Consider the following 27,696-nt stretch of genomic DNA (forward strand, 5'->3'; position numbering starts at 1 on the left):
TGCATGTTATGGGAAAAAATCCTGGAGGGCAGATGGAAACATGAAATAGAGATGCTTTTGTGAATCCCGGAGAATGTCTTCCTCTAAAGTGCTCTCCTACAAGACGCTTGAGCTCCTTTCACGGTGTGGGAAAGTAGCTCTAGCCTAGCAAAAAATTTGCAATCAAAAAGATATGTTTAATTTAATTTTATTTTTAAAAAGTTGTGAGGAGATGAGTTTTACAATAGCTGTGTCTTCAATTAACTTTTCAGACAGGTGTTTAGACAAATGGATTTATTTACTGGTTTAGCTGACAGTGAATTTTTTTCACTGAAAAATAATGACCTTAAAAACAAAGCAAATCTTGCACAGAGTGCTCCTCTAGATGATATACACAAGAATCTGACTAGTCAGGAAACATTTCAGCTCAACTGATGTAGTGGTCTCAATATGAAACATCTTCTATGTTTTGCGGGGTGTTGGAGGTAAAATGCTTGACCAGTGTTTTGTTAGAACTGTTTATGTTTAGCACCTTAGTATTGCCTGTTTCTTGTCCCCTTCCAGAAATGCACAATCCATCACAATCTTCTGGGGATTCGCCAGGAAACCCTCCTTTCACCACTCTGCCTTTGCTGAGCTGACAATTTCAAGGTTCAGATCCACCTTTCATTTATCTTCTGAAATCTGATGGCTATCTTTTAGCTACTAATTACCCTCTTCATATGGGCTGCAGCTTTTTTATGTGCTAAGAGAAATCAGAAAAAACAAAGATGTTACTAGTCACCCTACTCATTACAAAGTCTATTTTAATACTGCTAACTAGTTTCTTCCCTCATGACCACATTTAGATTCTTTTCTCCCAGTTTCTCTTTTGACCGTGTGCCCTTCAAAACTGCAAGATGCCTTCCAAATTACTTCCACATACTACATATGCTGTTGTAGGCTTTTCTGAGACATACATAATGGGGTAAGTTGGTTGCTATTGTTTCAAAACTTGAAACGGTCAGACACTGTTGGAGAGGGAATTTGAGTATAAAGGGTTCTGCTTTTGCTTGTTTGTTGGTTTTTTGTTTGGTTTTGTTTTTAAAGAAAAAACTAATATGCATTACATATTTAACTACATACATGGGAAACTAGCTGTCCTTATGCTGAAGGATATTACTTCCTAATAAATTCCTGGGAGACTTAAGAGCCTCATTTATAAAGACAATAGGCAAACTGTGATAATGCACTGCAAGGTGCGTTATCAATAATCAATAAGCTTCAACCAGGACTATTAGAGGAGCATTTCCTTTAAGGGGAAAACAAAATCAAAACAACCCAACACCTCCTTTATTTGCACTTTTTGTGCCAAACCTCCCTCTTACACACTATTTTCACTCTTCTTATGGCTTCTGAAAATTACTGTAAAATACACTGCAAAGCTAAGAAAATTCTACAGCAGCTTTTAGATCTACACAAGCTCATTCTACTACACAGAAGATTTAGAACAGCAACACAGTTCAAAATTCTTTGTGTACTTCACCCTGAGTGAAGATTGAGTGCACTAACGAAAACTCCGCGACAGCACAGCTTTATATTTGAGACTGCTCTAGGATGAATAAACACTCTGAGCATGACTAAGGTCTGGAGCAGGGGGGCAGCATAACCAAAGCTGGGGAAGGCTGTGATTAGTGAGGAGGAAATGAAAGGAGATCAAATCAGCTGAGAAAGGAGGCAGAAAAGTGTGAATCATGTCTGGGACTTGGCACAGCAAAGAAATGTATCATTAAAGCTTTAACGTAAGACTGATAAGAAGAGGACATTTCACTGAGGGGAACAAGAGTGAAGAAAAAAAAATGCAAAAGCATCAGAACGTGTGATCAAGAGCTCCACTGGAGTCAGGTACTGGACAAACTACAAAACACGAGTCAGCAGCACAGATGTGACAGTCACTGACTGGGAGGAAGGCAAACCAACACTTGCTAAGCTGAAGGATGTCGCATGGGCAGGGGTGCAGGCAGCAGCAGGAGGAAGCAGTCCCATACAACACCATCCATTCTCTGTGTCTGTGCACATCCCCGAACACATGGCTCCCTCCAGCCTTCAAACTATCTCCCCTTGCACCCAGTGTGAGAAGCAGAGCTCCAGGGAGCATGGAGCCGTGCCATGGCTTCAGCTCAGCTGAGACAGGCAGCTCCTTGCTGTGTAAAACTGGGCTGGGCTGCTTCTTGCCTTCCCCACAGCCCCAGGGCCTCCAAGGCAGGCAGCAGGCAGAGTGCTCCATGGTGACATCAGCACCATGAGCAGGGTCAGCACCCTCCTGGAGATTGCCAGGCTTTCCAAACAGGGCAAGGTAGGTACGGACAGAATTGCAAAGATTTGGACAGTGAAGGTAACTGATCTGGGCAGCTAAGGTAACTTGATACTATTCCTCATGAAATGGGTCTTTTACACAGAGGGTACAGAGCACAGAGAACAAGGGGAAGGAGAATACACGAAGGTATCAGGGAGCTGATACAGTAAAGTTTCTGAGAAGTCCTTCAGTACAGCTGGACTGGTAAACAGTAGGCAAGGCTAGGTGAGCAAGGACCAGGGAGAGGGGTAGGGGATACTGACAGTAAAGGCTGATACCCTGGGTGAAAGAGAAATGAAAGGATGGAGGGACAGTAGCTGGAGTGCAGAAGTTTGGAGGTGCTCAGTGAGTGACAGTGCATCTGTGTGGATGAGGAGCTCAGAGAAAATAAATAAAACAGGAGTCTTATGATGTAAGTTTGAGAATGGCTAAGTCAAATGGCAAGGGAAAGGCTGCTACCTGAGTGACGGAGAGATGCTCCAGAAAAAGTAGTTTAAAGCCTCCTGTGAAATTATTGTGCAATTGGGCATGCAATACTTACCGGATCAGTTTCCTCCTCCAGCCTCCACAGGATCCTGAAGCCGTTTCTTGGGTATTGTTCACAGCTGAGGAGACACAGTGCTTTGCAGCAGGCCCAGGCCCAGGAGGACACTATGGCATAGGTGAGGATACTGACTTTGTTTTTGTTGGTTTGGTTTTTTTTAACCCAGTTACCTCAGGCCTCTGTTGTGGCACTTTGCACCATCTGAGAGAAAAAAAATAATTCACTCCTGGATTTGGTGGCAATGTCACTTGCAAAGCCACAGCCCTGAGCACGTATGAGGGCACTGATCAAGAATCCTGTTGAGTTTCTTTGTCTTCTGCTATATCCTTCGTGGTCCTTTGTGCTGATTCCTGAGGCCAGGTCCAGGTGTGCTTTCTCTCTTTCATTTATGTGGGTAGTGACCTGTACCTGCCCATCCCGTAACGATTCATATCCGAGTAGGCTCAGTCATATATGAACTGGAGGCCACCAGAGCCTTGACAGACTCTTCAAAACTAATTGATTATTATAACCAACTTTCTTACAACCTCAACCACAAAAAGCAGCACTCTTGCCTACCTGCCAACATGTATGGAGCATCTACCTCTACAAAAGATGATCCTGGAGTAAAGCAGGACATGGGTAGTGAGCCAGGTGGGAAGAAATAAAAACTCCAGTGCATTATAAGCAATCAGCCCAAAGAAACCTCGAGTGGAACCCAGCTCACCACAACAAGCATTCACTGCAGTAAGTAGTCCTTTGTGATGCAACATTGAGAACTCAGTTCAGCACGGACACATGATGCTCTAAGAGGAACTGCATTGTGTTCAAGGCAACATCCTATTGTGGACAAAGCCATAGTGATTCGGATTTGTTAATTATTTCTCAGTAATCATCAGCCTAGACATTCTTTCTCACTTCATCCATTTTAAAGTTCACAAAGGGACAATTCTACCTACTGTCTGCTTGAGTGAATCCTATGTTTCCATGCTTAGAAAAGGAAAAGAGAAGTAGAGAATGGAAAATGCAGTGAATTTTGCATGCAGTTTCTGTTTGTTAGCGAAAATTCTTTTTCAGCATATAGGAAGAATATCATAATGCAAAAAAGAAAAGAGAAAAATTCCCACAATGGGTTATTCCTCATCCTCTACCTTTAAGAGACTACTCTAATAGATAACACAAACGCATTTGTAGTAACTGTATTCAAGCATCTTCTGTAAGCCACTAAGACACCAAAGGAATTGGTCAGGTGGATGTGTACATTTCAGATCTGCTAAGTCCTCTCTCTCTAATCCCACCTCTCTCACACCCCCTGCTGCAATTTTGAGAAAAGCAGCTCATATCTAAGGCCTATCAGCTTAAACGTATTTATCAGCTTCCAGCCCTTCCTTAAAGAAAGAAACAAAACTACTTAACCAAATCCAGCCAACCTCTCTGACAAGTCTTCCCTCCTCTTGCAACAAGACCCATCCACCCCTAGTTTCTGAAGTGCAGCCCTAACCACTGTGCTCTTTCAGAGCCTCCACTGCCCATGAGAAGCTGCAGAGCCACATTCCTCCTTCCAAGGCTTCCCTGCTCTGGTAGCAAAACTCAAGGAATCACTTCAGTTCCTTGCTGCAAAAGCCTGTAGGTCACTGTGCATCGCAAACCAAGTCTTGGAGATTTCTGTTAGATGCACAGGCTGTTCTTTATTTACAAAGGCCTGGATATTAAGAAGATGCCATTACAAAAAGGAGGAGTATTTATTTACAGATATCATTAGCAATTTACAAGAAAATGAAATAAATAGGTCACATAGGAACAGCTGAAGCACTGTGTGGGTAACTGGATGTTTCAGCTATCTTAAATTCAGTATTGCATCAAATACTGTAAGAGAGCGACAGATCACAAATGCCAAGTTAGTCATTTTCAGTAACAGTTCTCATGGAATTTTTTCCTTCTAAATAATCAAAACAATTGGTCATTGGTCCTTATAAGGAAAAGTGCCATACCAAACAGAATTTCATAAAATACAGCTGCTTTAACTTCACCGTTCCCTCCAGCATATCCACAGCACCTGAATTTTGGAGCTGTATTTTTGTTCGTGTCTTTGTTGTTTTTTTCTTTAATTTTTTTTAACAAGATGACAAGATAAAGCTATTAAAACTATTGCAGTGGAGTAACTTGTTCAGATTCAGAGTAACAGGTTTCGTCTGTTCTTATGACAGAGACACTCAACAAAGCCACAGCATAGCAAATTTTAAACGAATAAACACCAAAACTTGTTTTTTTTAACAGCAAAGTGTTAGCCTGTGAGATTAACTGCCAGAAGGTAGCATACAGTTAGACAGACAAGATTTACATAGATAACTTGATCATCCAGAATTATAATATGGTTTCAAGAGGGCTTCCAGGACAAAATACAAATCAGCAGAGAGTTAAATAAGAGAGGAGCTTCTCCTCTGTATCTTATAGTTATACCACCCCTTGAGGCATCTGACAGCACCTAATATCAAGACAAAATACAGGACTAGACAGAACAGTAGTCAGAATTCCTGTGTTGTATGAGATCTAGAGAGGATAACACTTTTGTGGACTCCAAACAGCAGCCTCCCATCTCCCTAGAGCATCTTTTGAAACACGCAGCTGAGCTTGCCTCGAGTATAGCAAAGTATATGTTTTAAGACCTTGGGCACTGGGATACCCGCCAAGTCACAACAAATATGTATACATAATCTAATCTACTTAAATTCGGAGTGGAAACTCAGTGCCCTTCAGCTATACCCCCCCAGGCTACGAATAGTATGCTTGTCAGACAGGATGAAGTTTCCCTGTGTAATAACTGAGCGCTTCTGGCGTCTAACCACGCCTCCCAGCTTCGTCCAAACCCAAAGATCAGGGAGGGAGGAGTCATCAGCATGAAGGTGAGGAGGTTAGGAAATAGGAGCAAAATGAGATTAGGGAAGAGGAAACAGAGACAAATTATAGGTGGATTAGGACCAACATGGCTCTCTCAATCAAACAGTTAGAAGAAAGCCCTCTTTTCCTTTTACCCCTCCCTTTATGAGGCAGGTGACAAATTGGTAAAAAAAATCCCCAAAACAGAGACTCCTGTGAAGAGGAGAAGGGAGACTAAAAAGTGAAACGAAGCCAAACAGAGGCAAAGCAGCAGTGTTAACAAATTGCAAGACAATGCTGGAGAGAGGATTTTTCACATCATTGGTATGATTGCCTTTTCTTAGGAAAAAGTGGCTAGAAACAAAGCCAATTAAATCCTTTGGAGCCATTAAGGGCTTCTACTGCTAAAAATAAAAATAACAAAACAAAAATCAAAACCGTTTAGGATACAGATGAATGTAAATACACAGGGGCATATGTTGGCAGCAAAAAGCAGTAACTGTTGTCTTCCAAAATGATGGAATATTAGTATTTTTCTTTAAAAGCAGGTGACTATTGAGTATGAAATTTCATACTGCACTTGTTTCTATGACCTATGAACTCTCTGTTAAGAAAAGCTAAACAAATGGATAAATTTTAATAAGAGATCTTTGCATTTGGACTCTGGAAGAAAAATTTCAGTAGCAGCCTTACTTTCTACCACTAACCAATCATTTATAATATCTACTAATCCTTTAAAACACTTGTTCTAATTGCACACAATAATGGTCAGCTTTATCTGAGGCAGATCTAGTGTGTTCTGTGCTACTTATTTTAGCAGGTTTTTTCTTTACTTCTAACAGATAATGTTACAGTTACAAATTTCAAACTGCAAATGCCCTGCTCACCAAAATCTGAGTACCAGAGGGAGAAAAGGGAGATGTGGAGACTCATGCCCATTCCATCAGTGTTTGTAACTGCCCAAATGAGCAGCCTCTAAGAAAAAAAGCAATACATGTGAACACAAAGCATGGATTCATGACCAGTTAATGCTGGGTAGTACAGTCTGACAGCACAGCACCCACCCAAGCCTTCTATCAGTAAGAACACATGAAAAAGTAACACATAGGAACTTGGCCGTATAAATTACATTTCTTTCCTGCCTCCTATCATCTCACAGAAATGTGCCAGAGTAAAGGAAGGTGTGCATCCCCTTTTGCAGGAAGAGCTGGAAGCTCATCTTACTAAACCACACTTGTTACACATTATCAACCATACACAACACACTTATTTATGACCTGTAGCTTCCACCCCTTTCCCCAAACTCACCCAGTCCCGCCACCTTGCACAAGCTGCCACCATGACTAGTGCTGGGGGGAAACATCTGCTATAGAAAAGGGTACAAAACGGTCAAAAAGAGCTAGGGTTATGCAAATGAATGGCTAAGAAAGACGACTCACTACCAAAACAGGTACAATGGCCTGATGATTTCAACATGTTTCTTTCTGAAAGCACTTGTTTCCTTACCAAAGCAGGGGCGTGCTTTTGGAGGAGCCTTTCCCAAATGAAAATATGAGAACTTTAATTTCTTGTTGCTATCCTGGTTGTCACCAAAACTCTGAGGTCTGTACCCAAAAGGCTGCACTTGCCAAGATGAGGGCTGATATTTCCCTTGAATTACACACAAACCAGCACTGTGAGGCAATAACTTTTCAAAACAAAACTCAACATAAAACAAACCCCAGAAATATCACTCAGAATATATATAGCTATGGTAAAGATAATTGCTGTGAGTTAACCTCAAGGCCTGATCCTTCATCAGATTTGATAGCTGCCTTGGCAAGCAACTTAAGCAGTTACCTTCTCATCTCTGGATCCAATCCCAAAAGCAAAGCAGCTATCTCCAGAAATTAGGTAACTCCACCAAGCAAGCACCTTGTTTACTGGGTCAACCATAGGCAGAGGCAACCATGCCCAGCCAACATGCCAAACTGGCTGGACACAAGCCACCTCCTTGCTGGAAGCCAGACCACGCCACAAAAGCTGCTGAGCTTTTCAGCTTTCCATTCATGAGCAGCTCAGAGGCAGGGGTAACAGCTCTGGCATAGCATCTTGGCTAATGTTTTGGGATTGGAGATGGACACATCTGTCCAGCTGTCATGTTGAAGACAGCACACATCAGCACTCTGTTAGTCTGCCCAGAGCTTAGTTATTTTCAGCATGCCTCCACACTGAAACAGTTCAGTGCTTCTTTTTCCTTTCCTTTCCTGTCCTTTCCTCTTTCCTTTCCTTTTTCTTTCCTTTCCTTTTTCCGTGCCAGACCAGAGACCTAAAACATTCAAGTTAACCCTAGAGAACTGAAACAGTCAAATTAACCCTACAGAAAGAATTCCAACTGTTTCCATGCAGTCTAACTCTTTGGAGTGGCTTTGTGCCAGCACAAGAGGAGGAAGAGAAGAGCCACCTCATGAACAGGGATGAGCAGTTTGGGATTCCCACATCACTAGCCCCAGGAGCATGCACAGATTTCCTGTGGTCTCTTGGTACTAATTGTACTGAGTAGCCACTCAGAGTCAGGAATGGCAGCAATTTCAGCACCCTGCTGGACAATAGGATTTGGCAGCAGCTCCGTCTTGCAGATCCAACATCCAAGAGGAACCAACATGACGGAGCAGACTAATGGAGTATCATGGCACTGTGAGATGCTCTCACCTTAGCAGGGGTGAAGAAAGGTACTAAATGACCAAGTTCATATTATTATTGGCAGTGCATAGATCTCCCTGAATAAACTTGATGCGATCTAAGTCTGCCAAACATCTACAGTCACAACAGAGAGAGCACTGGGCAACTGTTTGAACTCACTACTCCTACTAGAGTGAAAATAATGTAGAAGTTTACAGTTCTCTGCACCACAGATGGCTGTCAACCACAGAGACCAACACAGGGCCTTCTGAAAGTTGAATTTTAAAAAAAAAAGTCTACCACACTTATATAACCTTTCATATTGAAATACTATCTTCTGATTCAAGAGGAAGCAAGGCTATGATGAGACGGAACATTCTCAGAACAGCATCAAATCCAAGTACACACTTTTTGCCTCATTTCAATATTGAGAAAGGTGGAGAAAAGTTATCTGGACATATAACTAATGATGATAGCATGACCTCCTCCTTGGAGCACATTTTCAATGAAAGATTAAAAACATGAAGGTAAAGAGAAAGTTAAACAAAATATCACGTGATTTTTAAAAGCTGAACCATGTCAAACACCCAGCTTTTCTTCAACATTACAAATAGTCTTTATACAAAAGAAGCACAACACTTCTAGTCTCATTCAATAAGGAATCTGCTACACTACCACCTGAGCAGTAATTTGTTGAGCTTAGAAGAGAGGAGTTAGTTCAAGAATAGTATGGCAGGAAAAGCAGCAGATCAAGAGGAGATGACAACAGATTTCTTTCAGAAAAAGGTGGAAGGATGTTAGTTATGGACTTCTGCCAAGACTGGTCTTTAGTCTTTTTGATTCAGCATTTTCATTTAGAATTTTTTTTTTTGCCTTTAAGTGAGCACTACAAAAACATGCAGAAAATACAAAACTAGGAGGTAGCACAAGTACAGGGCAAACTGAAACAACACACGAAAAATGGTAACAAATCTTAAGGACAGAAACAAGACAAAAAGTAACAACAAAGAACAGAGTAATGCTCTTAGAGACTAGTGGTTTCTGCTGCAAGTGATGAACTGTTAGTTGGAAGCGGCAGAGAAGGAAAAAATTTGTGTATAACCCTCCTATAAGCAGCTAGTAAAAGTCACTAAAGAGAGCCGGTTCAGAAGAAGGAAAATATGATTCAAAAAAGCAGCTGTATTTGCAGTACAGGAAGGGACATAAACATGCTACTACAGCGGACTACCAAGATCTTGCTGGGAACGCCGTGTATAAATCTGGTAATACGTATTCGCAAAAAATTTACCTGAGATAGTGCAACAAAACATCTGACCAAAGGAAAAAAAAAAACAACTAAAGTTCTTAATAAGTACACCAAAGAGACAGTCAGTAGAGCTGGAACAAAGAAGTGGAAGTATTAGCTTATCAAAATAAGTTTAGGCTGGAAATTAAAAGGCTTTCTAGACAACAAAACACTGGCTTTAAGTTTACATGGAAAAAACTCCACTAGTTTGCAAGTGGCTCTATATAGGTTCACAGAGACAGACATGGTTTCTGAGACAGCGAGGCATCTGGCTCAGCCAGGGTGATTTGTTCCAGTTCTGGGTGATTTGTTCCAGTTCGGGGTCCCTGAATACTTGTTGCAACACAGTGATGGTCCTTGCAGGCCAGAGCAAAAGTCCACCAGCCCACCAGTCTTGCTCCAGTAACAGCCAGCAGCAGATCATGAGGAAGACAAGTGCATGGTATTTTGGGGAAGTATCACCACTTGTGATTGAGGGACTTAGACATCTAGAGAGATTTAATACCCCCTTTTTCCACTATTTCGGCAGCCCTCTCTTGTGCCCATGTAAGCTTTTCTACTGGCATCCCATGGCAAGGAGTACCACAGCTTAATTTCACATTTTATTAACAACAGCTTTCTTCTAGCTTGTTCTGAGCCCATTTCCCGCTATGTCTCTTTCCTCTTAGCTACTGATTTTGCTCACCCTTTATCCCATCAGTACCACTCATGGCTCCTTTATCATTCTGCCTGTGATATGAAATCTCTATTTTCAGTACTCTCCCTTTTGTAGTCTCTTATAAAGCTGAAAAGTCTAAGCCAACTTAGGCCTTCCTTGCATGGAAATTGTTCACTACTTTTTGCATTCATCACTTTGTCCTGTATCTTTGCCATGCTACGTAGCTCTTGTACAGTATTGAGGAGACACACACACCACAGATTGCTGCCTGTTTGATTTCTTTCCTAACAATTATTTCCCAATATCCAGTGAAGTACTACAGTAAGCTTGACATCTACACCAGGCAAGAAAGCATAAACTTCAATGAAAAGCTCAGGTGGACACATGAACTAATACAACATACCGGTGAAGAAGAAACATAACTTAGAAAAGGAAGTCAAGCTCCACGAAGCAAGTGGAGCTCTCTGGAGGAATCAATACACATGCAGAAAAGGGAAATGCAAATGAACACCATGCAGGTACACTTGAACTGGCTGGAGAGACAGAAAGCCGAACAGACTGGCAGCTCTTCCAATTAAAGAGCTGGAGATGTGAAATTAAATGAAAGGACACAGGTTTGAGAAGGCAATGCACCTGCTTTTCACACATTTCTGCAGTGTGACTCCTTGCAACAGCATGTTTAGACACTTTAGAATTCACAAAAGCTCAAGAGGTCACACGAAAAAGTTATGAAAAAGTCCAGTAAAGGTTAGTAAATACAAACTCATCATGTTTAGCTCAGGTAGCCTTTGAAAAGAGGATTAATGAAAACCAGGAGAATACTCTGGGAGTATCATCCCTACTCCTGTTAACTCTTCATGACAACTTTGGTTTTGTCAGTGCTAGAAACAGAACACCAGGTCTTAATATGTACACAAGTATAATTATTCTTACTAAATAAAATGCAAACATTGAATTTGATCGACATTTATCAGCTTAAATAAAAGTACTGTCATTTCAGGCCTTGATCAGGCTGCAAAGCCCTGCAGTAACAGTCTTCTAACAACCCTTGCTTTCAAAGCAGGACAATTCCTCTGCTAATTTACACAAGAACCAACACTGCTCTCAGTACCTACAAATGTGAACTCAAATACAGTATATTTGACTACTTGCAGAATGAGTAGGATCACATTTCACCATGCTGCCAAACACTTGCCATTATATGAAAAACTCTTCTATTTAAGCCAACCTACAACTTTGCCAAACTGCCATTGTTTGGGCTGAAATTTTACAAATTAGTGTCTGCTTCCTTGTTTTGTTTCTTCAGTTTTTATTCATTCAAAACAGTGCATTTCAAAAACATAAAGGTTAATAGAAAAAAAAAAGTTTTGTCTGGGTCAAAAAATTCTGGCACACTTTTCCTACTTTCCTTTTCCTTTAAACACCTTCCTTTGAGAGGGAGACTTGAAATTAGACAGGGATAGTGGTGTAGCTGTCATTCCTGTGAACTCTACCCAAATTCAGCCAGTATGTTAATTACTTATTCCACAATCCCATTAGTAACTCAGAAATCAATGTTTTGAGTCAGATAATTGAACCCTGTCCTAGAGGACTCAGATTCTACTAGAGATCTCTGTGTCATTTAAACTAAATGCTACAGAGAAGGTCATTAATTTTCCCAGTCCTTGGCATGTGTCTACACGGAGTGATTTGCAGAAATACTTAGTGCCTGAAGCTGACGTGAAAGGCAGTGAAAGCTGCATTCTAAACAGATTATGAAGACAATGGTTTTGAAAAACTCCGCCTAGTAATCTCAGAACAGGTTCTTCCAAAAATTCCGCAAAAATTTGACTCTTAAAAAAACAACTAAAGAAAAAGGCCCACAAGAGTAATTTACTTTATTCTTACTCTGCATTTTATCCTGTGCATGCAGTGCAGGCTCCCCTCCTTTGGAATCAAGGTGCTTTACAGGATAAGTATCATGATGCAGGTTGGGCAAGAGGTGTCTCTCCATCACAAGAGTCAGAAACAATGTACAAGCAGCTCAGCATTTCCCCAGGGCAGGGACTGTGGCTGCAGGGCAGGTTTTCTCAAAGTATCCAGAGCCTGAAGCAAAACATCAAACGTGCTAGAGAGCATACCAGAACTCTGTAAAAATATGTTCCATTGTCAAGATCCATGTATAAGTTTTCAGCCAGAAAACTGGCTTGTGAACTCCCATCTGCAGGATACATACTGCTCTGAGAACTAGCATTGCACTGGGTATTTGCCTTCAATGATCCACGGCCTGAAAAACAGGATAGCATAGGACTGCCCATGGTGATGACTGAGAGGAACATAATTTGGCTTTGTCAGCCAGTGTTGTGCCATGTCGTTAAATTAACACACAAAATTAAACAGTGTGCACACATGTAACTCCAAACACTCTAACTGCTTTTTTCCCTTTCCTTTCCACATGTCTCAGTTCTCCTCTATCAAGTAACAGTGTTAGCTTGTCAGGGGAAGGACAGATGCCTGCTGTGTTTTCCTTTTCAGCCTCTAGTACACTGAATCCTATAAATGGATGCTTTTTTTTTTTTTAAGACATTAACAAAGCAACACAACTCCTAAAGCCTCCTTTAGTTCTATTTATTCTTCTCTGATCATCAGTACTTGGAAACAAACATTCTTCCTGTCCACTGCTCTCCTGTGAAAGACCACAGTATCTATAGTTACTGGAGAAGAGTGTTTCAGTTATCTAGGCTCCAAACCTTCCCATGCTTTACTTTTCAGCTTGCCCCAGAGGGCTTGCTCTCTCCAAGGACATCAGAATCAAGATTTCTCTCTTTCCAAAGGTAGCTACTAAATTTTTCTCTCTTCACTGGGAAGCTCATAAACTCTTAAGAGAATAAAATACCACGATCACATCTGAAACTGAAGAGCTGAAGAGTCACTTCTGATCAACTTACAGCTTCCAGACAACTTGCCAGCCCCCCCCAGTACAAGGAAAGAGGTGAGACTGCAACTCTAGCCCTAAGAAACGCTGTCAGAGAGCACAGGTTGAGTTAAAAAAAAAAAAAAAAAAAAGAGCTACCAACTTCCCCCAAATAATTTTTTTCTTCATATTTTTAGGCCTTCCTGCCAAAGAAAAGCATATTGGGCAGGTGGGACACACCACCACAAGTTGACACTGCGAAACTCTCACCGGAAGGATACAAATAGCATCAGAAACAGCATCTCAGTTTCCTTCAAAATATCCATGGTTTTCTAAAAGCCCTAAGAAACAAACACCAGGATAATTCCTGATCCTAAGAATGGAATGGCATGACAGCGCAGGGGGAGGAGGACTATATCAAGAAAGAATCTTTCCTAGTCCCTTCTTAAAGCATGACTGCTTACAAGAGGCAATCTCACACAAATACAAGATATTTTTGTCTGATCTTGCTCAGCTGTTTCTCCTTGGACATTTGAATACCAAATTTATTAAAAATAATACTGTATTTTTGGTTAGAGGTAGATTAAGAATTTTCCTCCTCAGAATCCATGAGAAGATACTTCCCTCTTTAGTTCAGTGGAGCAGCACAAACTTGTGGCTAAGAAATTTTGGGTGTAATTCTGAAAGGTACAAACAAGCCGAAGTCCGAATTAATGCAAAAATCCTCTCAGGGCAGCTGTTTATTTTATGTAATTCTTCCAGCTGTGCAAAGGTGCTCTAAAAAAACAAAGCACACTGCAGAAGAAAGGATAAAAGCTCAACAAAACCTGCGGAACGGCAGAGTTCTTCCCTGGGGAGGTGCGGGGGGAGGCAGGAAGTCCAAGCCTGAGAAGCTGCTGTAGCACACAACACAGGGCAGCAAGACCCAGGACCTGAAACCCTGCTGGCAGATGGATATTTCAGATGGTTCATCTTAAGGAACGTGTTAAGAACAGCACGCAAAAATCCACTGAAGCATTCAAGTAGTCAGAGGATCGATATATTTTGCAGGTATGAATATCCTTCATCACAATCTGCTAGTGCTTTATCTAGAAACTACTTGTCAATACACAAACATCCCTGCTTCCTAGTGATCCTATGTCACAGACCACCATCAGACAAAGCAGTGCAGAAACATTTTTCTTTTGCAACTGATGAGTAATCTGGGAGTGAAAAATGAAAGCAGAATAGAAAAGAAATCTGGTAAAGAAAAATGGTATGTTTAAAAAAGTAGTAGTGAAAAGAAAGAATTAATCAAAACAAAACCCAAACTAAACTTTTCCTATAAATCAAAGATTTCAAAATACTAAACAATAAGAGACTTGATTATGAAGAAACCTAAATGTGCAAAAATGAAAAGGTCAGATGAAGGTGTTTGGAAGTATTATTAAAATGATGGTCCACCTGCAGAAGGTAGTTTTCAGATGCACTGACTACTCTGGACAATTTTATTTTATGCTCTCTCCATCTTTCCTTAGAGATATAAGTGAAAACCATTGTTGAGGAAAGCTGCAGAAACTTGGAATAAATAGGAAAGAATAACAAGATGAGAAACAAGTCATTGCTAGACAGAAAAATAGAGAAAGCAGAAAGCTGGAAAACCTGAAGCAAAATAACAAACGAACAGTTTAACCTTGTTGAGGACACTGGGACGCAGTGGTGATAACTAGGAACACACATTGTTCTGGTCCTCTTTTATTGTAAGGAATTTATCATGGGCTCAACTTCTTGTCTGTCTTGGCTTTTTAAATACAAAAGCTCCTCTTTGGTAAATACATTCTCATCTTTAAAACAGAATTATGGTCTGAAAGTTGACACTAAAAATAGCACTAAGGAGCTTCATATTCAGATCTTCTTGATTTCTGTATCAATTTACTCGATTGCAACAGTCAAGCGTATGTTCTTTGGTCCTAAAGACTCAAAGGAGTTCTCCCAAGGGTTAATCCTGAAGAGAAGTTTGACAGGGTGACAGTTTTCAGTTTAAATCCATAAATTATAGTTGAAATCCAATGTGTAACTGTAAACACATTATCTGTAAAGAACGAAGCATTCACAAATATTTAGCAATTCTCTTAAGAAAAGCAAGTATCTGAGCAAAAACCCACCAAAATTAGAATAAAGAAACATAGAAAAAATAAAAAGAATACATATTCCACTAATCCATACTGGCATGCCAGGAAAACTTAAAGACAATTTGGAACAAACTTCACAAATTCTTACAATTAGGAAATACATGAGGAATAACATCATGAATAAGTCTTCAAATTAGCAAGTGACCAAGAAGTATACACTTTGCCAATTTCAGTTCAAATCAAAATACTTCATGATACAAGCATATTTTTAGTACTTTTACAAATAAATGAGTTCTTTGGAATAAGATTCCTCACTCACTAACATTCTCATTTTTTTCCTTGCAGTGTCAGAAACAGCCATTTCAAGATGACTTTTCCAAATCTCTAAATTGAAACGGACACTTCACATGCAATTTCATATGAAGTTAGAGTCTGAAAAAAGGACAAATATCTTTTAAATATGAATCTTGGAAAAGTTGTATTTGTTTTTTTTTTTTCCTTCACTTTAACGACTGTCTGAAGTAACTACTGCACTAACCTGATGACACACTTATTTATTATATTTTCTTATGCCTGTTATTCACTTTCTGGCAGTAATACAACTTCATTTAGCAATAGCTTGGACCCCTCAGTAAGGGAATGTGTACATAGTAGCACTCTAATCTTGCTGCCCAGCTGCTAAGACAGTCACATGAGTCACTTGCTGCCTTTAGAGCAACACACACCACTTGCTGAATTTAGAGACATTCTCTGTTTCTTCACTGGCCATAGACGTAAATTGAGTAATACCCTATCCTAACTACATACAAAACTCTCTAGGTGTTTGCTTTTAGGTTTTTTATATTTAAATAGGTAACTCAAAGAACATGTTTTTTACTAATGCAGTTAACAACCCAGCTCCATAAAATGATTTATGTACCAGTTTTCAGTGTTACTGCTCTCATACCAGTTGGGCTAACTTCAGCAATCAGTTCAAATGTAGGTAACCTCATCTAATTGTTCAGTGAAAATCCAGCCCTGGAAGGATGAAGAACTCTGTCTGCCAGGACGATTCAGTATACAGCTTTGGAACAAAACACTTTACAACAATTCCTTCCTTATCAGGATTTTAAACTGTGACTGTTTGGAACACCACCTTATTAAACAGTCTATTTAAAAACAATTTACATAAAGACTGGCATAGTTGCTTCCATACAGCTCTTCAGTCTACTAATACATGTAACTCCTTGTGGAAAATATTTTATTTACTAACATGATCTATAGGTGTTGTGTAGGAAGTACTATCTCACACTGTTTGGTGCTGTCCCTTACAGGAAAGCACAGTGAGGAGTCAGTTCTTTGGACTATTGCTGCATCCTCAGTGTAGGCCCGATGATGTTTCATTTTCCTCTGTATCACATAATACTTTCTTTCCCATATTCTCCCTGTGTCTCATTATGGCACTGTTCTTAGCAGAGGTTATATAGGGACGTGATCAGAGCCACAATGTATTGTGCTCTGGCCATATGTGTTTACTGACTACCAGAGTAACAAAAACCCCACAGAGCCACTTCAAGGTACAGGGCTAATGCCGCCAAACCTGTGGAGTCCTACATTCTATTAAACACACTTCTACATTCTACAGTCATTCTGCACACATTGCACACTCTACAGTCCAAAAATACACTGGCACAAATTCTAAAAGATGTTCCAGTGGGCCTAAAGAAGAAAGCAGTGTATCGAACCTTAGCTAACTCTCTTAGTTTCAAGCATGGCCAAACTTTCCTTGAAACAGACTTCTTGCCAGTAGGAAATCATGGTAGGCAATGTCCCAACTTGCCAGTCAAGCAGTAGCACATTTTCAAGTTAAATATTCTAATCTGTCAGATAACATTAAATAGAACTCCATAACTAGCCAGAATAGAGTATCACATAGTAACAACTAACTAAACTTTTCACTCCTGTTGTATCATTCTGAATTAGCATTTTAAAAATAAATGGAAACGGTTACTTCTATGCTGTTTCAGCAAACTTTGCACTAAATTTAACTAAACACAAACAAATTCCTTGTATTGGTATTTATTACCTAATAAATTCTAGTCATTGGAGTACACAGAGCCAGTCAACCTATGGTTAAATTTCAGATTTTCACACATATATGTACTGTTCTTAGAATCAACATCTAAGATTTCTGAAATCTAAAGATAAGACAGAACTATATTTTTCTGTTGCATTTTTTGCACTTTACAGAGTTTTCTGCCAAGTCAGTACTGCTGTTTCCCACGTCTGTGCGACTCTTTACTCAGCAACAGTATACAATTACAAACATTGAAAAGACAACTTCAGAAAACAAAGTGGCAGAGGAACACAGGGCAAGATTAGCAATTGAAACAACTAATCCAGATGAATCTCAGAGTCTCCAATCCATCTGGCATAAATTCTCATACTCCTTTATCTTTTCCCTAATCAGTACAGTATTCTATTCAGGTATTTGGTTATCACAACATAATATTCTCCATCAAAATTAGGAATTACTACCCTCCCACTGAGAAAAAATTTTTGCATATGCCAGTTTTAATCATCAATTTGTCCCCAACAGGCAGAACACCTTAGAGCAGGCCAAAATATGCTGACATTTAAAACAATTCTTGGAAAAAAAATCTGCAATTTGATAATGAAGGCATTATGCATGTTGTTGAGGAAGTTTCACTCCTTAAGAATTCAGTTTCACGGGTATATTTCCGTGCTATCCTGAAACCTCTCAGACAGGCTCTTGTAAGAGGTAGCTGCTTAGAATAAAAACATTGCCTACAGAGTGATGTATGATGACTTAGTGGATTAGGATGTTAAAAACATAATCTCTTTTGACACAGCTATTTTTAAGTGTTCTTAAAAAAAATATAAAATGTTAATTCTGTTTTCCAGTAAACATAACTTTTGATCTGCTGAGTCAGACATGTTATGACTAATAATCACAGCAGGAATACAATACTATTTGTATTTTTTTGGAGGAAAAAGCATGAGCACAATTCTGTGCAAATAAGAAAAAAAATCACAGAGCAGAATTCAATTAAAGGCAAATACACCAGAGGGAAACTGTAGTTCTAAGAAAACAAAACACTTGTTTTCTTAGGTAATTTCCATATTTCTAGAAAGTCAACTCCAGAACCATGTAACACATACAGGTTTTAGAATATGTACTTTCAACACTGGACTAAAATACTTTGTGCTACTAAGTCAGCACAGTATCACTTTTCTATGTATCACTTTTAATTCTGAATGCAAACCCACAAAACCAACACTCACTAACCTTAGGAAGCACTTTATCACACACTATCTGAGTGTAGCAGAAGAGCTTTGTGTTTGCACAGCTTCCAGAAATCATCATGGAAGGTTCTGAATACCTATGCATATCTAGGTTATGGATGTATATTGACACAATGCAATTTTTTCTTTGATTGCGTTATGCTGGTTTTGTTATCGAAAACTACATTCTTCTAAATTTTGTACATTATGTATTATATTTATATGTATATTAATATACCAACATTCTTACTGAGGGATCCAAGCTATTGCTAAATGAATCTCTCATGACACCTAAGTATTATTTACTTCACTGAAAAATATCACCAGATTAGTACAGTAGTTATTTTTCTTTGCTTTCAAGACAGTTTAACATTTTTCAAACACTTTAACTTCACATGTGGTTACAGTAATTGCCCTTTCAAGCTGACAGGCTTGTGAAATCATCCTGAAGTGTCCATTTCTGATACTGCAGGAAAAAATTAAAATGCCAGTAAGTAAAGGAAGCATCTTATTCCAAATATTTAATTTATTTGTAAAAGCCAGAGTAAAGCTGTTCCCTGTTGACACTTTACAAAGCAACCAATCCTTCACTGCTGGTCTGCTCCCTCCACATTCAGGACACTGTAGTTCCATCATTAAGCAGCATCCCCTGCCGAGAAGCACATGACTCTACTGTTCCATGATGTACCCTCAATGACCACCAGCTTCTGAATGAAGCTACAAAAATACTGATTTTAACTTACTAGAAAAAACCCTGAACAGCTTGCTTCTTACCAACCTGAAAGACCATCCCTTTCAATGAGTGCCACCTGAGACAATCTCAAATGGGCATTACAATATTAAGAAAAAAAGTCATGGGGAAATACCACTTGCTCCCCAAGAAGCACTTCAGCTTTAACATGGATCTCTCACTCTGAGACGGGTTTATTATGTTGGCATTACAGACCATACAGTTACCACTATACATTTACTAATGACCTACACAGAATTTGATAGATGGAAATGGCGATGTTTGGAAAGCATGAAATAGAGGCTTTGTATCTCAAAGGTCCACAGTGAAAATTGTTAGCATCCAGCTAGATTTTAATAAGCTTTGCAAGAGGAACCTGGGCCATAGATTTTTACTGAGTGTTTGTTCAGTTTAATTTGTTTTCATTTATAGTAAAGCACTGTTGAAGAGAAAAGGAAACTTTCAAATAATCTGGTCAGGGTCAGACAGGAAAAACATCCCCCTCTTACACCTACAAATTCTGTAGTTCAGATCATTCAGTAACTTTGTCAGCCACTGCAACATAAAAAAAAAAAAAATCAAGAAACAAATTTCCTAAACAACTGACAAATGCAAAAATTAGAGATTATAAAAAGGATTAATTTTTTTACTCCCATATAAGCAGTCTGAAAATACTCAAAGCAAAAAGACAGAACGTGCTCTTCGGGCCAGAAATCTGCCATGGACAGGGAGTGAAGTTTAAGTAATTTTGCCTACATCCTCTCTCAGATGTACCCCCAAACACCAAGTCACATCACAAAATTACAAACTGCTAAATAATAGTTAATTCATAAGTTAATTCACAAAGGCAATACTATCTTTGTCCAGGAGACCTCATAACCTTCCTAAAAAGGCCCGGTGACAACAAGTTTGGATATGTTACCGAATTGTAGAATGGCCTGGGTTGGAAGGGACCTTGCAGTTCCAATGCCCCTGCCATGGGCAGGGACACCTTCCACTAGACAAGGTTGCTCAAAACCCCATCCAACCTGGCCTTGAACACTTCCAGGGATGGGGCATCCACAGCTTCTCTGGGCAACCTGTTCTGGTGCCTCACCATCCTCACAGTAAAGAATTTCTTCCTAGTGTCAAATCCAAACCTACCTTCTCTCAGTTTTACTCCTTGTCTTATCACTACACACCCTTACAAAAAGTCCCTCTCCAGAGGGTTAGCCAAAGTGGTGGCAAATTTGATGTATATTTGGGAAGGAAAAATTAACAAATTAGTTAAGCTCTTTCTTCTTCAAACTATGAGTCCTACTATCTCAAAGTAAGAAATGGGATTTAACCAGTACTTTGCAGAACAGTTACACTTGCAACCTGACAGCTAATTTCTGCCTGCCTTTTAGCTTTTTTTGTTAAGCTACCTACATGAAACTTTCATTCTAAAACTACCTCCAAATACCAAACTACCGCCTTTAAGATGAAATTCAGATGCTTAGCAGAAGGGATTATTTGACCTTCAACCACAGTTCAACACCTAAAACTATGACAAGAATAGGGGACATTTAGAGCATTTATTAAATCTTTGAGGCTTTGCTCAGAGTTGAAAGACTTTCTATTGCTTGGTTCCTGATCAAAAATGGAACAAGCAGCACAATACTCAAGTACTTATTCAGACAAAACTTTAGGAAATTAAATCTGCTAATGAAGAATTATGGAGTTCATCTCAAGATAACTGAATACATTATCAATTTCAAGGTTGCAACATGACTATGTGACTGATATCACACATTCATATGATTTAAATATTTTGAGAGGACTGAGGGGCAGTGATTTAAGTCACCAGAGCACCTTTTTGCCTTCTCACTTGAGGACTGAAGAAAGATCCTTTTTATGTTCAGTTGTTTTATTAGTCAAACTACAGGAAAAATGAAAATAATAACACATATTCAACCTCCCCAAACTAAAGGATCTTGCTACTCCAATCCAATGGATGGGCAATCAATGCAGTTAAAAACAGTTTAAATGCACTTTCCTTTCAGTACAAATATTTAAGTATAATGAAGAGAAGAAGTTTGTTTTACATGTTGCATAGATAAAAACTGTACTAGAAACTGAAATGTATTTCTCAAGGTGGACTTAACTTACTTGTTCTCAAATATTCTGAAGTGGCCAAGTTTTCAAGGGTGAAATAATATACTACAGGAGGGACCTCTAAAACCATTTTTTCCTCAAGAAACTTATTTCACAGTTTAATATTTCTGAAGTATAATCTAGATTTCTGTTTGCCTTCTACAGCAATTGATACTAGGAGTGTGTTTGAGTATTTCTTATGAGAAACAGTGTTAGTACGTATTTGACTAATGCTACAAGACCTGACACCTTTTCCTCATAGATTAGTTTAACATTCATCCAGTTAGGGATTATTCCCATTACCCAAACACCATTATGATCAAGTTTTCTGTGTTACTCTGCACTCAGTTTTTCTACTTTGTATCATCACCAGCTCAAGTTAATTTCACAGTATTCCTTGGCACAATTTTTGTACTACAAAAATTACCAATAGCTAAACTTAAAGGGACACAAATTGATTCTGAGAGAACAAAAGAGTTTTAAATAAGTTAAAGAAGTGCTGGGTTCAGAAAAGAGTGTATCCAAAAGAAAAGGATACACTCAGGCAGCTAAGACAAAAAACCCTTTAAAATTATAACTGGGAAAACATTACATTTTACAAGTAATGAGAAATTAAACAAGTTTGATATAAATATTTCACATATATTTTTTAAAGCAATTTCAACACATACTAAAACCAGCCTGAATAATTAGGATAATTAACATATTAGGATCTTGGTTAACTTTTTAAGTAAAAAATAATGTAACTTTGTTGTTTAGGAATAGAACTGATTTCATTGTACTGGTATGCTTATAACTGTACTTAAACACCATTTAAAATAGCATGTAGCAACACCATCCTTTGACAGATGCAATAATATTTTTATTACTTTTTCTGAAACTGATTAAAATATAGCCATAAGCGATATGTTTGTGCTGGGGGATAATTAGGAGTGGTTTAGTCTAAGCATAATCCTAGTGTTCAAAAGAATAAAAGAAAACTTCAAATCACAGATGAAAAAAACCCTAAAGACTTAAGTAACTGGCATTTATGTCTAAGCTCTTCTCTAAGCTAGGTGGTTCAACCTTTCCTAGTGTCCTAGATAAAACAAATTATCCAAGTATTGACCACACTAACTTCCAGTGGACAAAACAAGTTTGAACAATATTGTGTTTAACTTTTAAACAGAACACAAAAGTCTGACACTATTTTATGTTTGTTTTATTTTAGCTTAATACACATCTTAAAGTACTTGTGAGGAGAAGAGCACCAGAAACTGATAGTAGGTAGCTAACACAATAAATTTACACTTTTGTAGTCTACTGTCTTATGAAAACATAAGAACAGCGGCAGGCAATTTCTACTTTTATATATTTATATGGTATCTATACTTTCATGTGATAAATGCAGTATTACTAAGCCTTGCATGTAGGCAGCTGCAGTAAATGCAAAATAGTATAGAGGAAAATTCCACACGTGACAGTAAGAGTTTGAAGAAACTTAACATTTACAAACTTGTAAATGTTTTATTACTAACTATACTGGCTTGATTGAAATTTAATAGCAAGCTGCCAGAATCTCTCTTTTTGCCTTTCCTCTAAAAAGATCTCTTTAAAAAAGATATTCCTATACCACAGGAACATGATAGACATGATATTGTCAGATGTCTCCTTAAAATGCGTGCATGTTTGTACCTATCCCATATATAAATGTAACATTCATGATAAATACATACACCACACAGTAAACAGTTTTATTAGAAGTGACAAGCACTTGAGACAGTAAAATCTGATTTGCATACACAAGATCTTTCTGCTGTTCAAACACGTAGTATAGTGAGATCTCATTAATTCAGAATCAGATGATTTGCAGGGTGTTTTAGAAAACTCATGCACGAGCAAATTTGATACGCCATAGGACACAAATACATACTCAATATATGAAGAGGGAAGGTAAGTTTCCTGACATCCTCCTTCCTTTTTGATTATTTGGCAATTCACAGTAAATGTGCATAAGGCAAAATCAGCCATCGACATCTTATTTCATAAGAAATACTTCACACTGCAGACTGCCAAATCTGATGTGACTCACAAGCATAAAGAAAAGCTTTTAAGGTTAGAGATACAGTGTCAGGCTACTGGTAAATTACCTGCACAATACATAAGTAAATCTACATGCAAACTGTATGGCTAAATTGTATCAAATAAAGTATTATTACAGCAATATGGAAGAGATTATTAGTAGTTATCCTAACTTTAGTGAAAAAACAACTTTGACAAATAATTCCCTTTAAACACTTTCTAATCTGATTTCTAAGGATATTCTCCTTGAGAGAGGAATTTAGCACATTAAGTGCAAAAGAAGATTATAGCAATTCAGTTTACTGTAATAGACACTTTTTGCATTTTTCCAAGTTTCTTTACATAGTTATTTCTTAATTGCATCTGATGGCAATTCTTAGGTTTTACTTTCCTGATTCCCACTTGACTTTCTCAAATCTGATTTGAGCTATTTTGCTTCAGAGTTTTTAGTTACTGTTGTATGCATTATAGCCACACTTGTCTACATTCATTTTTTCTATCTCACTTTTTGGTTTTGTACTAGCTCAGACCTGTGGGGTTTTTTTTTCTCTCTTTCCTTTCCTCTAAACAAATACACATTGGGCCACATTTTATTTTCTTTGTGCCTCCCTGTAAGTCTATAAAAACCACTAGGGTTGGTCATGAATAAAATAGCCCATCATTCTGGCCATGTATTTTAATGTATTTGACAAGGTATCTTGATACTCTGGACAGACAATGAACCAGGAAGGGGACAGAAGAAGGCTACAGAGAAGGCTATAATAGAAACTGATTTATTCCTTCAATCAACAGGAGAATAACTATATATCCTTGCCCACTCTTCACTGTCAAGTATGTACTTATACAGTCATCTCAAACCCCTGACATATATGGTGGTTAATTTTAACACCATGATCCTACAGTAACCATTTACCAGACATGAAGGGTCCATTTAAATTATCAAAAATTTTAATAGATCCTACAAGAAGGCCCCATCCTTTAAAACTGTTAGCAGACAACTACTCTTAAAAGCATGTTATATCTTTCCAAAACACTCCCTCTAGTTCTACTAATTCTTGCTATTTGTCCTAAGATGAGACAGTTACAGGTGAACACTGACACAGTTATAGATAGAAAACACTTTAACAAGACAATCTAAATAAAAGTACAACTGAACCTGCAGTAATGATGACCAGTTCTGCTTAATATTAGGTTTTCTGAACTTGCATACAATTAGGATCTTTTGCATTTGATATTTGGTGGACAACTGTTCATTTAAAATGCATTAGTAACTGCAAGGTATGCAATTTCAGATAAATGGTCACTATATTCCTTGGAAAAAAAAAAGCATCTGTGTAAGTGATTATATTGAGAGTTAATCAATGTTTTACATTCAAGTTATGAGATCACACAATTTAAAAATCAATATAAATTGAATTCAATTCTAGATGTGGTTTTTTTGATTAGAGGAAAAATACACAATTGTCTATTATCAAAATGCTCAGATAAATGCAAAAAAAATCCACTATGCTTCAGATATTTGAACATTTTATATTTGATCAATACAAATGTTACTTTGTTCTAATATTTGAATTATTTTTAAATAGTTTTTTAAGGCTACCTAAACATGTGGTAATTGGTTAAAGATGCTTAGCAGTTCAGTGGATAAATACTGCACATTTCTTTCAAAAGCTCTGCAAGCTAAATCCTTACTAGTAACAGATATTTGGAGAATAACTCCTTGAAAGCAAGTTCTCTGTCACTTCAGTGGTGGTCACTGCTAGCTCCTTTTAACTCTGTGCTGATTTCAGAATGGTCTAAGTACTTGAACAGATTTGATGTTTTCCATAATATTTCCCTTTGGTAGACATATACATTTGTTCAAGAACCTTACCAAAAAGTATTTGTTCACAAAAACTGGTTTTAGCAACATAAGAGGTTATAGATAGAAAATTTTAAAAATTTATGGTTTACACTCTGAAGTGAAAACATCTATTTTAAGAAAATAACCTTGAACAGCTACAAACAGTGGTTTATTTAGAACATGAGCAGTACCCTCTTTAACCCATTAATTTTAAAACATATGCAATACCCTGAAAGGAGGAGACTTTAGGGCACCATTTTGACTAACCAGCTGCAGAGATGGACAACCATTAGAAGTGGCTGCACTTTGTATGCAGTGTCTTTTGGAATTACACAAACTTTTCAAAGGTTTCTTAATTTAAATCTCAAAAGTCCTATACTGAAAACTAATTTTTCAGGATAATTACTAAATTAAAAGTACACACCAAGAGACACATTTGAGCTAAGCATTCCAGGAAAGCTGAATCTGTGTCACTTCAGATTCCTGTATTTACTTGTACTGTTGTAGAATACTGTAGTTATTAATTTTTAAACATTACTGAATAGGATTGGTAAGTCTCTAAGAAGGATTTTAATACATTTACACCTCTCCAGTTTACCTAGAAAAAGCAGGATAACTTTACCAACACCAGCCCATAGTATTTGTTTCCTCAGGTGTTTTAATTTTAGAAAATCTTGAAAAAAATCAAACTGTGTCATGTATGGAATCAGACCAACAAATAATACAGAAGATCATCTTAACTCTTAGAACTAAGGAAGCTTTGAAAGTTACTTATATTTTTATTTAAAAACCACCTCACTGCTGTAAGAATAATTCTATTTTCTACAAGAGAATAAGTTTGTAAAAAAATAATCCTAAACAACATTTTTTTCAGCTATTATTATCACCATCTGGATTATACCTTAAAATTAAATCCAGTTTAGAAGAGTATCAAATTCTGAGAGAACACCCTTTCCTCCTTCTCCACCCTAAGTCCTGAATTTTGTACTATGCTTGGATACACCAAATTTACTTTGTAATACATAGCTGTAAATCAAGAAAGATACTCCACAACACTGCTTCTTTCACATTGTTATTACCAGTGCCTATACCTAATTTCAGCAATAAAATATTAATGATTAAAAAGCTCTTAATTAGGTAAAAATGTAGTAACATGTTAAACGCTTCATACTGATGGTCACAGACACAGCATTTGAAGAGTTCTCAGTACCATTAACCAGTTTATTTAAGTTAGTTCTGCACATCTACTAGTATTTGTCTATCTACCCTGGTACATTAAAACTACCAACATATGGTGAACTGCTATTAATTTACCAAATTTCTATGCATTCCAGGGTAATGTTACTTCAGTCAATAAAAATAATAGATCAGTGTAAGAAATATTCAGAAAGGAACTTTTTAAGTCTGAATTCTTACTAACTATAAAAGAGATCTCTAAACCATAAAAGGCAATTTTGGAAAAATGTTCAATATCATTCCTTTATACAAACTGATTAATCTTTTTCCTTAATGACCCTTTTTTCTAGCCTAAGAGTCACTGAAAAGCCTTGAGATTTCTTCCCAAATCTTTTAACCACAAGGCTATCCTAGGCAACAAGTTTCTTTGGTCACACTTGCAGAAAGGGTACAGATCATTTGCAAGCACATGCTATTCAACACAGAGGGCTATCACAACTCATACTCAACTTCCACAAATTCACAGAAAACACATGCTGAAATAGTCTCCCTCCAAGCTCTGTACCCCATTTTCCCTCTCAAGAACCACATACCTGTATTCAGTTTTCAATCTAGAACTGAATACAAGGACTACAAAAACAAAGCAAGTGTAAAGGAAACATTGCAACCCCTCACAAAGATATCAAATTGCCATGTTAAGAGGCGATGCTAATTTTTAAAAACAGGATATTCAAAAATAAAATTAAAATACATAGGAGATAATAGGGACAAGCAGAGCATTTTGCATCATTACAGTTAAACATTCACAAGTTAAAAATTAAGAAAAAAACCAGTATCAGCCAGAACCCACGCTAAAAGCATGCATGCATACACACATGCACACATATACATGAAACCAGACCGAAGTTAGGATGACTTTTCTTTCTCTAAACAAAGCCAGAGGTAATTCTTCCAAGTGATGTTATAACTACACTGCTAAGGTGTACTTGTAAAGAGCCCCTACTCTGGCCAATTAAAACCTACAGTTAATTTTCACTATTTTCAAAACCTCTGGGGATGATTTAGGAGATTTAGGTATTGAACAAACTTTTGAACAAACTCAGGTGTTCCCAACAAAACTGAATGTATTAAAAAAAAAAATAACACACTTCACAACTTTTACAA

The 27,696-nt window shown here is 37.9% G+C and overlaps 1 protein-coding gene across 2 annotated transcripts in view; it reads right to left on the bottom strand.

Moving 5' to 3' along the window:
• The window catches only part of PLAG1 (PLAG1 zinc finger), a 78,235-nt gene that overhangs the window by 48,056 nt on the left and 2,483 nt on the right, over nt 1-27,696 (bottom strand). Inside the window, exons 2-3 of one of the 2 annotated variants that reach the window (XM_069004770.1) lie at nt 2,856-3,059; nt 512-724 (exon numbers count right to left, since the gene is read on the bottom strand). The exons of the other annotated variant lie outside the window; for it this stretch is intronic. The gene's annotated coding sequence lies outside the window, so the exon portion shown is untranslated. The remainder of the gene's footprint in view (nt 1-511; nt 725-2,855; nt 3,060-27,696) is intronic. 2 annotated transcript variants of the gene reach the window in all.

The sequence above is a fragment of the Aphelocoma coerulescens genome, chromosome 2 (assembly GCF_041296385.1).
Source record: "Aphelocoma coerulescens isolate FSJ_1873_10779 chromosome 2, UR_Acoe_1.0, whole genome shotgun sequence".
Taxonomy (NCBI): domain Eukaryota; kingdom Metazoa; phylum Chordata; class Aves; order Passeriformes; family Corvidae; genus Aphelocoma; species Aphelocoma coerulescens.